Source organism: Alligator mississippiensis, chromosome 5, assembly GCF_030867095.1.
Source record: "Alligator mississippiensis isolate rAllMis1 chromosome 5, rAllMis1, whole genome shotgun sequence".
NCBI lineage: Eukaryota > Metazoa > Chordata > Crocodylia > Alligatoridae > Alligator > Alligator mississippiensis.
Window position 1 is genome coordinate 13960670 of NC_081828.1, and position 12608 is coordinate 13973277.

Below are 12608 nucleotides of genomic sequence, written 5' to 3' on the forward strand. Positions count from 1 at the left end.
AGAAAAGTGTAGCCGGCCACATGGCATTAGAAAGTTTGGGAGGCTCCAGGTGGATTCAGATTCATCAGGGAAAACCCAAGAATAGCAGGAAAATGCCCACGTGTACAGCCAGCCTTAGGGAAAATTGCACCCTGGGGGAACTTGCAATTGAACGCCCCCAACTCCTCTACAGGTCAGCAACACTGCTGCCGGCAGAGGCAGGGCACAGTCTGGCAGGGAGGTCGAGCAGCATGGTGTGCCAGTGCCAGTGCCAGGCAGGGGGGTGGGTAGGCACCGCTGCTGCTGTGCGTGAGCAAGGAGGGTGGACTGAACCAGGAACTACCCCACCCATGCCTGGCTCGTCCTCAGCACCAGCTGGAGGCGGGGGGTGGGCTGGGATGGGCACCACTCCTCCTGCCTAGGGGCAGGGTCACTCAGGGTGAAGGGAGTGCAGGCTGCTCACGCATGTGTGTGTGTGTGTGTGTGTGTGTGTGTGTGTGGCGCCCCCCTAACCACAATGCTCTGGGCAGTCTCCCACGTCGCCCACCCGTAAGGCTGGCTTTGCCCTCATGTGCCCTTCTATGTGCCCTTGCCTTCACTGAAGAGAGAAGGAAAGACTCGGTGAAAGAGACTTTCGAGGCCCATTTTATAGGGAACCATTACATTAAGTATGAAAGGGCAAAAGGACAGCGACACCGTCCCATCATCATCATCATCACTATTATTATTACTGTTCATACTACTATTAATCGTAATAACAACAATAATTATCATCATCGCAACAGCAACATGTACAAGGAATGTATTTCCAGAAAGGAGACTTCCTTTTATTTGTATTTTGGAAAGAAGTGAGCTTGCTAACCGCAAAGCCCTTCTTAAAAATGACAAGGGGTGAAACCTTCAGCTGAAAACATAGTTCACTCACAAAATCCCCATCTCTGTAGGACAGCTGCGGTGATGTGATATGCAGAGGACTCTCCCATGTGGCTTAAATGTGCAATTACACAAAAATTGTTCTTCAGAGGCATTAAATTACTTCACTGCCTTAGATTTCCAGTGAAATTCCGTGGAAATGGGCTCTAGTTACTCTGAGTTTTCCTGTTATATTCAAAGAAAACATCCTTTATGAAGGAAAACCCTGGTAAAATATCCTTGCCTCTATCCTAAACAAAATCAACATAAGTCCACCTACGTAACAGCATTAGAAGTTCTGTCTAATATGTATTTTAGTCAAATAAATGAGCAAAACTTCTACAATTTCTAATTAAAAGAACTTTTTAAAAAAAACTATTAGAAGGGCTAATATTTGAGAGCCCTGAAAGAGACAGAACAGTATGGGCAGAAGCATTTTCACACAAATGCAAACATTAAAATATATTACTCAATTATTTCCTTATTTATCTCCCTATCAGTACATTGCAGGAGAGGAATGGGGCCAAGGGCAGTTCCACTGAAGTCAAAGGGGAGCAGGGAGGAAGGAACATGAGGTTACTATTTGGGACCTGCACGATTACCTCTCTCTTTTGCAGATGATCTCAGGGCATCAATGGAAGAAGAGGTCCCTGGGTATTCTGCTGATTTTCTAGGCCTCTGAATGCTGGAAGCTGTAAAGGAAGAGATGTGGTCTTGATAGGCCCTATAGAAATACTCTTTCCCTTAGCCACTATAAATAAAGGCTCCTGGGCTAGAAGGACCTGGGGAATGACCCAGTATGACATGTCATGTTTTCCTGGGAACTGTGAAGGGAATAAACTATGACTTGACACTGCTTTATGGCCTTGCAGTGTCCTTTTCCTACAAAATCCAGGACTTTGTTCTGAAGATATTGATTTTGTTCCAAACTCCATAGCAGGTAAAACTATAATTCCTTTGGAGTGTGCTTTTCCTAGTCTGCAGGATGGGCTGCAACTGAGGTTTTTTTGGGTCAAAAAAACCCTAAAATACAAGAATGTAAGTATTTAGCAATTGGTAGGCAGCTGCGGGGCTTTGTAGGAGCTACCATTTCAGTCAGAGCCTCTCCCCGTTCTTTTCGGTGGGCTCCTCCCTGGATACAGTAAATCTCCCACAATGTAAAACCTTTTCTCCGCTTCTAGAGGGAAGACAGCAGTACACTGTGGTGGTCCCACCAGGGGTCCTGGATTAAAAAGGAGTATGAAAACACCCAAGCTAAAACCCTATGAGATACCACAGAAGCATTTCCAAACTGAAATAGGATCATGGGATCGTAGGAAAGCAGGGCTCAATGGGACCTCAAGAGGCCATCCAGTTCAGTTCCCTGCTCCAGGTAAGGTCATTCCCAACTAAAACATCCCAGCCAAGTATATTCTTAACCTGGTTTTGAAAATGCCCAGAAATGGAAATGCCACAAATTCTTTAAGTAGTTTCTTCCAATCCTTGACCACCCTCACAATCAGGAAGCTCCTTCTAATCTCCAACCTAAATTTATTCTGCTGCAGCTTGAGACCATTGCTCCTAGTCCTGTCCCCTGCAGTCACAGGGAAAAAGTTCCTTCCTTCTTATAATCACCCTTCAGGGATTTGAAGACAATTAATTCATCCCTCAGTCTTCTCTTCTCTTTCCTAAATATTCTACTACTTTCAGCCTTTCCTCATACATATGATTTTCCAGGCCGCTAACCATTTGTGTTGCTCTTCGCTGGACTCTTTCCAATCTGTCTACATACTTTTTGAAGCGTAGGGGGCAGAAAACTGGATGCAGTACTCCAGATGAGGCCTCCTCATGGCCAAAAAGAGAGGAAGAATCACTTTCCTTCATTTGCAAGTGACACTCCTGTTAATATAACCCAGTGTGCCGTTGGCTTTTTTTGCAACAAGAGCATACTGTTGATTCATAGTCAGCTTCCAGTCCACTGTAACCCCCAGGTCCTTCTCTGCAGTACTGCAGCTTACACAGCCATTTCCCAGTCTGTATTTGTGCATCCAATTATTCCATCCCAAGTTCAGGACTTTGCACTTATCTTTGTTGAATTTCAGCTAGTTGCTTTCAGATCGTTTCACCTGTTTATCCAGGTTATTCTGGATCCTAGTGCTACCGTCCACAGGGTCTTCAGATCCACCCAACTTGGTGTGATCTGCAAATGCACCAACTGTGCACTCAATTTTATCATCAAAATCATTAATGAAGATGTTATCCAATACTGGACCCAGGACAGACCCCTAGGGAACCCCACTTGATACTTCCTGAGCCACTGATGACTACTCACTGAGCACAATGATCCAACCTGTTATGTATCCACCTTACAGTACTTTCATTTAGTCTGTATTTCACTAGCTTATTACTGAGAATTTTGTGGGAGACCATGTCAGAAGCTTTGCTAAATTCAAAGTATATCACATCCTCTGTCTCCCCCAATCCATGGAGCCTGCCTCTCCATGGGGAAAAGTAATCTGATTGGATTTACTCACATGAGTTCTATGAATCAAGTAATAACTAATATTGTACCCATTTTTATGAGTAGACAAAAGAAGGATGGAGAGGACAAGGCCTAAATATTTAAGAGTGATCTATGATTTAGGGTGTTCTAAATTTTGAGCATACGTTTTGCTCCCAACTCTGCCTCCACGGCATAGTATCACATGATGAAATGCATTACCAACGTGAGATGTCTCAACTCAGGCCTCCAGTATTGAGGTACCCCAAATTGAAATTTGATCTAAGCATTTTTTACAAGTTGAAAGAATTTATACAAAGTTGAAGAAAGTGTCTGTGGCAAAGCAGTCTTTACTAGAGTCTTATCAAAGGTAGGCGGTATCCCTGACCCCACCTGAAATACAGGAGGGTTGCATTTCAGACTGCTTGTCCTCCTTTTTCCATGATGCATTAAGAATTACATTCCCTACTGCAGATACTCTCCCAATGCATCTACAAATCCTAGAAGCCCTACTGGGCCTGTGTGCCCTTTCATCTTCTATAGTAGTGATGTCCAACCTTTTTGAACATGGGGCTGGATCATGAACTTTTTATCACCCACTGGGCCAGCGAGCCATATTCAAAGACCTCACAGGAAGCGGTATCACATCAGAAAGTGATGTCACATGACCTTTGACACCAATGATGTTGCAGGAAATGACAATGAAATGGGTCTGGAAATGTGGTTTAAAATCCCAAATAAAAACAATATAAAAGCAACAATGTAATAATACCAAATTCTTAACTAAAATAAGCACTTCCGCTGCTACTCACTTCTCAATGAATGAACGAAGCGTAATGCAGGCTTGCCCTGGGACACCTGGGCGTACAGCACCAGGTAGAGGAAGCCGTGGAGGAGCAGCCGGCTGTTGGCCTCCAGCAGCAGCAGTGAGGAGGAGGAGGAGGAGAAGCAGCGCCTCAGGACACTGCCTGGCTCCATCGGGGATGAGAAGCCTGGTCTTCACACACGGCCACGCGCACACAGCCCACCTCCCTCCTCATCCCCAGCTCCCATGGAGGAGGAGGAGGAAGGTGCGAGTGTGACCTTGTGCTTCCTCCTCACGAGTGCACGCACGCGTGTGGCACCCCCGTGCAGGTTCTTCAGCATCCAACCTGGGGACACGGTCCCAATGACAGCCAGGCAGCCATGTTTCACGCTCGCCTGCTCATCCCTACACTGGACCTCACCGTCCTACCCCACACCACCCTTTTCCTGCTGATGCAGTGCGGACCACCCCCAGCGTAGGGCTTAAAGGAGCTGCATGATGGGCATGGGAGAGGGGCCTCAGCCCAGGCCCTGGGACCCACCTGGGGCAAGCTCACCCACCCCAGCCTTGATGGCTGCGGTCGGGGGAGCCAAGAGAGGGGCCCTGCTTCCCCCAGGGAGAGGGTCAGCAGTCACGGGGCAGCCAACTGTCTCGTAGTCCATGCTCGCCGGTCACCTGCTGAGGGGCTGGGGGCAGGAAAAGGGGTGGGAATGAAAGCAAACAGTGTTTACTTTCATTTACCATTGCAGCACCTTGGGCCTCAGAAAACGGCTTGGTGGGTCGCATGGCGGCCCGCGGGCCTTACGTTGGACAAGCCAGTTGTATAGCATACAAAGTAAGCACATGCGAAGCAGCAAGTATTCACTTCAGATTTGGATTCAGCTGATTTGGAGGGACAGTGATTCTATTTGGGGATTCGAATCACTGTCCCGATTCGATTCGGCTGATTTGGATTCGGAGAATCAGTGCCGATTGGGAGATTCACCCATAGACTATACTTTGCTCAGCCCTAATACAAAGCTTGCAATTCCTGCTATCTTGTACATTTGAGGTCAGCAGCACCAAATAAAAGCTACTTCTTATCAGGGGCCAGGGGGAAGTGGGGAGCAGGCTCCTCCCACTAATGGGCACTCTGAGATGGGAGATATTCCCAGTACTGCTTCCAAGGCTGACCACAAGAGCAAAGGTTTCTTATAATCCACACATTGGTTGCTAGGAAACTCCCAGCATAAAATACTAGGAAAAAAGTTTTAAAAATTAAGATTGTGTTGGGAAAGGGAATGGGAGCTTTTCTGATTGCAAAGCAAGAGTTAAATGCAAAAGGGAAGAAAGCAATAAAATCTTCCTGATCCTTGAAAGTGAGAAATATCAGAAAGCCAGAATGGGTGGTTGTGAATTCAGGAGATAATTTGACATTGTCCAGAGCTTGGGATGTGAATTTCTGAGTTGGAACAGTGAAGAAAATGAAGATCTCTGTTCCAGCCATCTTTCCTGAAAGGGAGAGAAAGGGCAGCTGATGAACAATAGCAGTCCTAACAGGATGAAATGATTGAAAATGGAGAGTTATGGTCTACTCCAAGAATATGGCAATGTCCTTTAAAACCTTGGTGAATGCCTTCATTTATAAACAATGCTACCATGATGTTCGGAGTGCTCCTCATCAAATGAGTTGATAGTCTTAAAGGAGTTTTTAACTACAGGTAGCTGCTTCTAGACACAATCAAAGCAGAGTGGTACGGCTGTAGGAATGAATCCTGAACTGCCCTTCCCTGTGCAACATCTTTGTGTAAATGAACCGAACGCTTACATTTAGAGTCTGACCACTGTCACTACCAACAGCAGTATTATGCTAGTAACAGTATTGGTCTTTGTCTTTTTCTAGTGTCTGAACTATTGAAAGATGTGATTTATGGGCCCGGTTTTTCCACAGAGTTAATTCAAAGAAGATAATCAACATTATCAGAAGCAAAGCCAAATATTACAATGAGAGGTGAGAGTTTTTTTGTGCTATCTTTTATTGGACCAAATGTATAGTTGGGAGAGATGTTACACAAGCTTTTCAGTACAAACTACCCTGAAGACCTGCAGAAAGGTACTTTTATGTGCCCAAAAGCTTGTCTAACCAATCTCTCAGTTATTCAGCTTGCCCAATAGAAGACCGTCCAAAACCCCTTTGAGTCTTGTACGTTCCCTGGATTATCATGGCTATAATACTCGATCCCCACCCCTGCCTCCCTGACTTATAGCACCTTCTGTCTTCATTTAAATTATAGCAACTCCTGAATGTCCTCTTCTCTATATTCTAGCCTCACATATGCCCACTGGAGGTTTCTTTGCATGAAAGATTTTCTTCTTCAGAGGGAGGGGGGACCTGGTGGCTGCCTACAAGCTCATCAGGGGAGATCAACAGTAAATAGGCAAAGCCCTTTTCTCCCCAGCACCACCTGGGGTGATGAGGAACAATGGTCATAAGCTGATGAAGAATAGGTTTAGGTTAGAGATCAGAAAGCAATATTTTACAGTTAAGGTGGCCGAAATCTGGAACCAGCTTCCCAGGGAAGTGGTCCTCGCCCCTACCTTGGGCAAATTCAACAGGAGGTTGGACGATCACCTGTCTGGGGTCTTGTGAACCCAGCATTCATTCCTGCTTGTGGCAGGGGGTCAGGATCGATGATCTGTTCAGGTCCCTCCTGACCCTAGCTCCTATGAAACTACTATGAAACTATTCATGATCCCACACTGACAGTATGGCACAATACTGTCTTGTCCCAGCTGAGGCTGCTGTACTTTTGGTACCTGATTGGGAGAGGCAGACAATATAATGCAACCGCAGGCTGCCTACAGGTACTCTTCTAACAAGAGCCCGGGCAGCTGAAGGAAGTGTCACAGTTCACATGGGGCATCTGCACAACCCCACACTAACCACTAGCCTTTCTTTCCTCTCCCAGCAACAGGACACTATAGGCAGCATCGCTGCTGGGACGACTGGGAGCTGTCCTACTTGCTGCGTGGGGTGGATCCGTCGGAGTCAAGCACAGGCTGGCCATTCAGCCACAGGTGAAGGAAGAGAGGTTGAGGTGTCTGCAGTTGAGGGTGACGCATCCCAAATATAAAACTGGAGGTCAGATAGGATCCCGTGGGGGAGAAGGAGGATAAAGGGGGGATCTTGAGAACGCAGAGAAGTACCGAGGAGAAAGAGCATCTGAACACCTCGATCTGGCCAAAGCAGAAATGAATCAAGGAACAAGAACGGTGCTGACCTACTCAAGTCTGCCTCCACTGTAACCATCCCAAGAAGTGTTAGGGTTGATTTCAGTTGATTTCCAAGTTATACCTGGGTCCAAACAGTTCCATGGAGGTACAGCGTCTCACCCACCAACTGCAGCAGCTTCTGGACGTGCCTGTTGTGATACTCAAACCGGCTGCCAAAAGTGATGGAACGTATAACGTTGGAAACGGCGTTGTTAATTTTAAAGTGGGGATCAAAAGGATTCCCTGGAAAACACCAAAAGAAAGAAATCAGCTCTCTCCCAGCCTTTGTGGAAGAGAAAGAAGGTGTTGAGAGGGTGTGATTGCTCGGTGTGAACTCCACTCTTTGCACGCATCCCACATGCAACCTCGGTGAGGATCTGTTAAACACACGGGCTGAGCAGGTAACGCATCCAAGCAGCTACTTCAAGCCAGCTTTATTTGAATTTTCTAAAACCATTAGTTTTTTTCACACAGGTTTCTGCCTTCATAATAGCTTAGGTAGATTTTATCTATACTTCTTCCCCTGGATAATTAATTGGAAAAATTGTAGGGCTGTCATGTAAACCCACTTTTCTATGTGGAGGCTGGGGGCAAGCAGACCCCAAATCAGGATGCAGTTCCATTCCTGATAGAAAGAAAATCCAAAAATTGCCAAATTTCCAAATGTTGCTGATTTCTGGATCCAAATCCAGTTTGCTACCCGAGTCTCTGATATTTCTGAGTTTTAGCAGAGCCAGATTCACACACAGTTTAATATTCCTCGCATGTAATCTCGTGCTCATCACAGCTCGTCAGATCTTAAAAGAAGACTTCAAGCGTCTTTCTCTTACCTTTCTCTTCCTCAACTGCCTCATTGAGATACGCGATCTCCTGTTGTATTCGCTTCTCTAAGCTTCTCTTCCCCAGGCCAAAGTTTCTCAGAGTTGATAGGGCAAATCGTCTCTGTTGTTTCCAGCTATACCCATTAGCAGAGACCAGTCCTGTCCTGAGAGGTCACTCCTATTACTTTGCGGTGACATTAAAAGGTTAGAAAGTCATAACACTCCCTTTTTGGGGGGGAAAACTTAGCAAGGACTGGTTCTTTTTCCAGAGAAACAGATCCTGGGATATCACCGTCACTGTATAACGCTGCTTTGTCATTCATTCATTTATTCCTTCATTTTCAAGACTCATGTGCAAATGAGTCCACCCTCCCAAGAATACAGAGTTTAATGTGCCAAGTGACAAGAGGGAATGGAGTTACTTAGCAGGGAGAGACAGCATCCTTCCTTCTTCCTCTCTCCAATTTACACATCCCTGATGGCTGTTGAAATCATCCATCATCTCTTCAGTCCTATCGGAGGACACCCTAGTTGGGCTGTGGGGAGGGCAGCAGCAGGGCAGTGGATTTGTATAAGATAAAGAGGGTGTATAGGATTTTTATAGGACCAAGAGGATGTCCCAGTTGAGTAGCAGGTGAGACCCAAGCCTGTAATCATGGTCACTAGTCAAAGTCAGGGTGTCAAGGCCATTATCGGATAGGAGGCAAAATTCAGGAACAATAGTCACCACCAGAGCCATAGGCTATGTTGAGCAGACTGTTGCTACTTTCCTCCTAACCCCAGTAAAGGCTGAGAGGCTTCCCACTTCTGTGCGGTGAGGGACAAAAGCAATCAAACACAGGCTAGCCAATCAACCATGAGTGAAGAAGAAGGAGTGAGTCACCTTCTGCAGGTGAAGGTGACTTATCTCAAAGGCTAAGAGAGGAGAAGTCAGAATGGGCAATCAGACAGGATTTCCTCAGGGAGAATGGGAGAAAGTGGGTAGCTAGACAGATAAGGATAGAGAAAGATAGAGGAGTCCCGAGAGAAAAGGATCATATGACCATCACAATCAGGCCAAAATAGAAGCACATTTGGGACCAAGAAAAACACAGACCTACTCAAGTCGGCTTCTACAAAAGAAGTTGTATTATTGACTTCAGGGAGATCGAGATAGGAGTCCCTCCAGGGCCTCACGTCAGAAATCAAATGAGTTTTACCTGGGTTCAAAATGTTCCATGGAGGTAAACTATCTCATCAAACAACCGCAGTAATGTCTGGAAGTGACTATCGTGATATTCAAACCGGTTGCCAAAAGTGATGGAACAGATAACGTTGGAAACAGCATTGTTAATTTTAAAGGTGGGGTCAAAAGGATTCCCTGGAAAGACCAAAATGGAGAAATCAGCTGTCTTCCAGCCTTTGTGAAAAAGCAAGGTAAGAAGGGTGTGAAATCCACTGATGGTTTCTCAATTTATTGATGGCAAATCCTCCCATGCCACCCTTGTGAATAGTATTTGCTGCACTCACCTCCCCAAAAACTAAAGGTCTGTTAAACACGGACTGTTTAAGCAGCACATCCAAGCAGAGCTGCTTCAAGTCAGTTTTATTTGATTTTCTAAAGCCATTTGCATTTTTAATGCAGCTTTCTGCTTTCACAATATAATAGGTTAGATAAGTTTTATCCATACTTCTTTAACCATACCTGGGTAATTAATGGTCACATTTGCAGGACAGTTGTATAAATCCATGTTCCTACATGAAGTTTGGGGGCAAGCTGACCAAGTCAGAGTATGGTTTCATACTTGATAGATAGAAAACCTAAACCCTGACACATTTTTTTGGAGCCAAGTCCAGGTCTTGACCTGTATCTCTGATATTTCTGAGCTTTGGGAAGGAGCCAGATGCAGGCATAATGCAGGCTCCAGGGTACTGGCATGTTATTTCATTTGCACTGGAAAGAGGAGGAAGCCTAGAGAGCTCCACAGAAACGTTCAAAAATCATTTCCTTACCTTTCTCTTCCTCAACTGCCTCAGTGAGATACCTGATCTCCTGCTGGATTCGATCCTCTAAACTTCTCTTCCCCAGGCCAAAGTTTCTTAAAACTGAAAGGGCAAATCTTCTCTGTTGTGCCCAACTATATCCATTAGAGAAGATCAATCCTAGGGTGAGAGGTAATGCTTGTTATTTTAAGGTGGCATTTAAAGGCCAAAAAATCTTTCCTTTTTTGAAATGCCAGAGATTGCAGCCTTGGGATGTCATTGTTAGGATGTGAAAACAACCCTACTCATATACTTATGTGCCTGTGTATGTGTTTGCAACATGTGGACAGTTACCACGGCCCAGAAAGAATAACTGATTTCAAGGGAATCAAGTATGTAAATATCTTTGAGGATCTGGGCCAAAGTCTCTTTGACAGAATAATGTATTGCTTTGTAATATTTCTGGTCCAATGTGATTTTTGCAGGGTGGGTTGAGGGGGTTGGTTTTTACAATCTCCATGACAATGTTACATGCTTTAGCTTCCTTAAATTTCTCATACACTGTTCTACCCTTTTAAAGAATGGGTTAATGCTGCCCAGAATTAAACATGGGAGGGCCTCTGACCTGAGTTGCAATTAGCCCAAGTAAAATGGGCTAATTGGTATAGGAAGACACAACAGAGAACCATGAAATTCAGGCCGAGCCCCTGGCGGTTCCCTGCTGGAGGGAGGGGCGCAGGGTTTCGGGAGAGGACCTTCAGGGCCTTCTGAATGAGAGCTCTGTCTGGTGGCGCATTGTCTTGGTTAAGAAGGACTGCCTGCTGTACTCTTTCCCCCATAAAAAGGTAAAAGTCCTGTCCAGGAGCTGAGGCAGACAGCAGATCACTCTGGGAACCAAGGATAGCCAGGGGCCGCAGGGACTGGAAGACCTGGTCTCAGAGGCTGACAAGCCAGGGGTTCATCCACTCTAGCTTCAAGGAGTAATCAGAGAGAGACTGTGTTAAAATCTCAACCCAGAGCCCTTTCGGGGAATAGATGACACTTCCTATCCCAACATAGATTTCAGGAGACTCCTCTTGGGAAGCCCAAGTGCACACGGTTGCAGGATCAGTTTACTAGTTATTAAAATGTTACACCTTAAATGCTTTTCCTGAAAAAAGAGGAACTCACCCAAGCCACCAAAGACTTCATGTGTAATGGGGACCTGGGGACGATCTACCAAGTTTTGACCCTGATGAACAAGTGCTTCCTTCACCAGCTGGAACCCACTGACAAACACAAATGTCCTGTAACCTAACTGGAGGCTGAAAATGTTGCCATAGTTTTCAACAAACTGGAAAAAAGAAGAGATTATGTGTGGTTGGTAACTAGAATGTGTTGTCTTACTTTGCTCTTCACAACTATTATTCATTAGATGTAAAGCAATAATACTGAAAAAGCATGTCTTACTTGTTTGCTCTCAGGAGCTTAAACAAGTCTCCACAGGTTTTTGAAGCAGACCGACTGAGTGAGGTAGTAGTAGAATGGGCACTTCAAACCAATACAATCACCATGGACATTTATACACCTGCTCCACGGTGGCAGCGGGGAAGCATTTGAATTAGAGCAGCTCCTGGAGATCTGCTCTAATTAAAATGCTGCCCTGTCACATGTATTCAGCATCCCACATTTCAAAATGGCTGCAGGGACGCTTTAACTAAAGCGCATTCGATGAGTTTTAATTAAAGTGCCTCCAATGCCATTTTGAAATGTGGGACCCCAAATACGTGTCGTTGCAGCGTTCTCATTAGAACTCTCCAACAGACTCAGTTAATCAAGTCTGCTCTGATGCATTCTAATTGGAGCATGTGTATAGGCGTGTCTTTTCTTGAAGATGTCTTTATAAAACAGTGCAAAGAGTGCATAATATTTATTAGCACACTCAGCCACAATTATCATATTTTATGGTGTATAAATTGAGTTTTGAAGCTCAATTTTAACTCTTAAAATTCAACCTTGATTTTATACACCATATCACTGTCTGCTGTGACTGCTTGGCACTTGACTTACAGTGACCCCTACGTGCCCGCACTGTAAACCAGGCACCCAGGGGGTGGACACGTGCTGGAGCACTGCTCACAGGGGATGGGGCCAGGCTTGATGCTCAGCTGGCACAGCCGGGCTTGGCACTTGGTAGCGCTATTTGCAGGGGATGGAGCTGTGCCAGCAGAGCACCGAGCCCAGCCCTAGCACTGCAGCATTTGTCCACCCTGGGGTGCCTGGCCCTCAGGGAGATCATACAGGGATGGTATAAGTTGACCACATATTTCTGATCCAAAAAGTTAGGTCAACTTATACAACGGATCTACAAAATTCCTAACTTCCTCAATCAGAAAAATGGGATTGACGTATACCTGTT

At 45.4% G+C, this 12608-nt stretch overlaps 1 long non-coding RNA gene across 1 annotated transcript; it reads right to left on the minus strand.

Moving 5' to 3' along the window:
- Positions 1-1386: 1386 nt before the first annotated feature.
- LOC132250743 (uncharacterized) lies at positions 1387-11646 on the minus strand. The gene is made up of 3 exons (XR_009462330.1): positions 11381-11646; positions 8258-10390; positions 1387-7670 (listed from the first exon to the last, which is right to left on the minus strand). It is a non-coding gene; the product is annotated as an uncharacterized LOC132250743 (long non-coding RNA).
- Between the last annotated feature and the right edge of the window lie 962 nt (positions 11647-12608).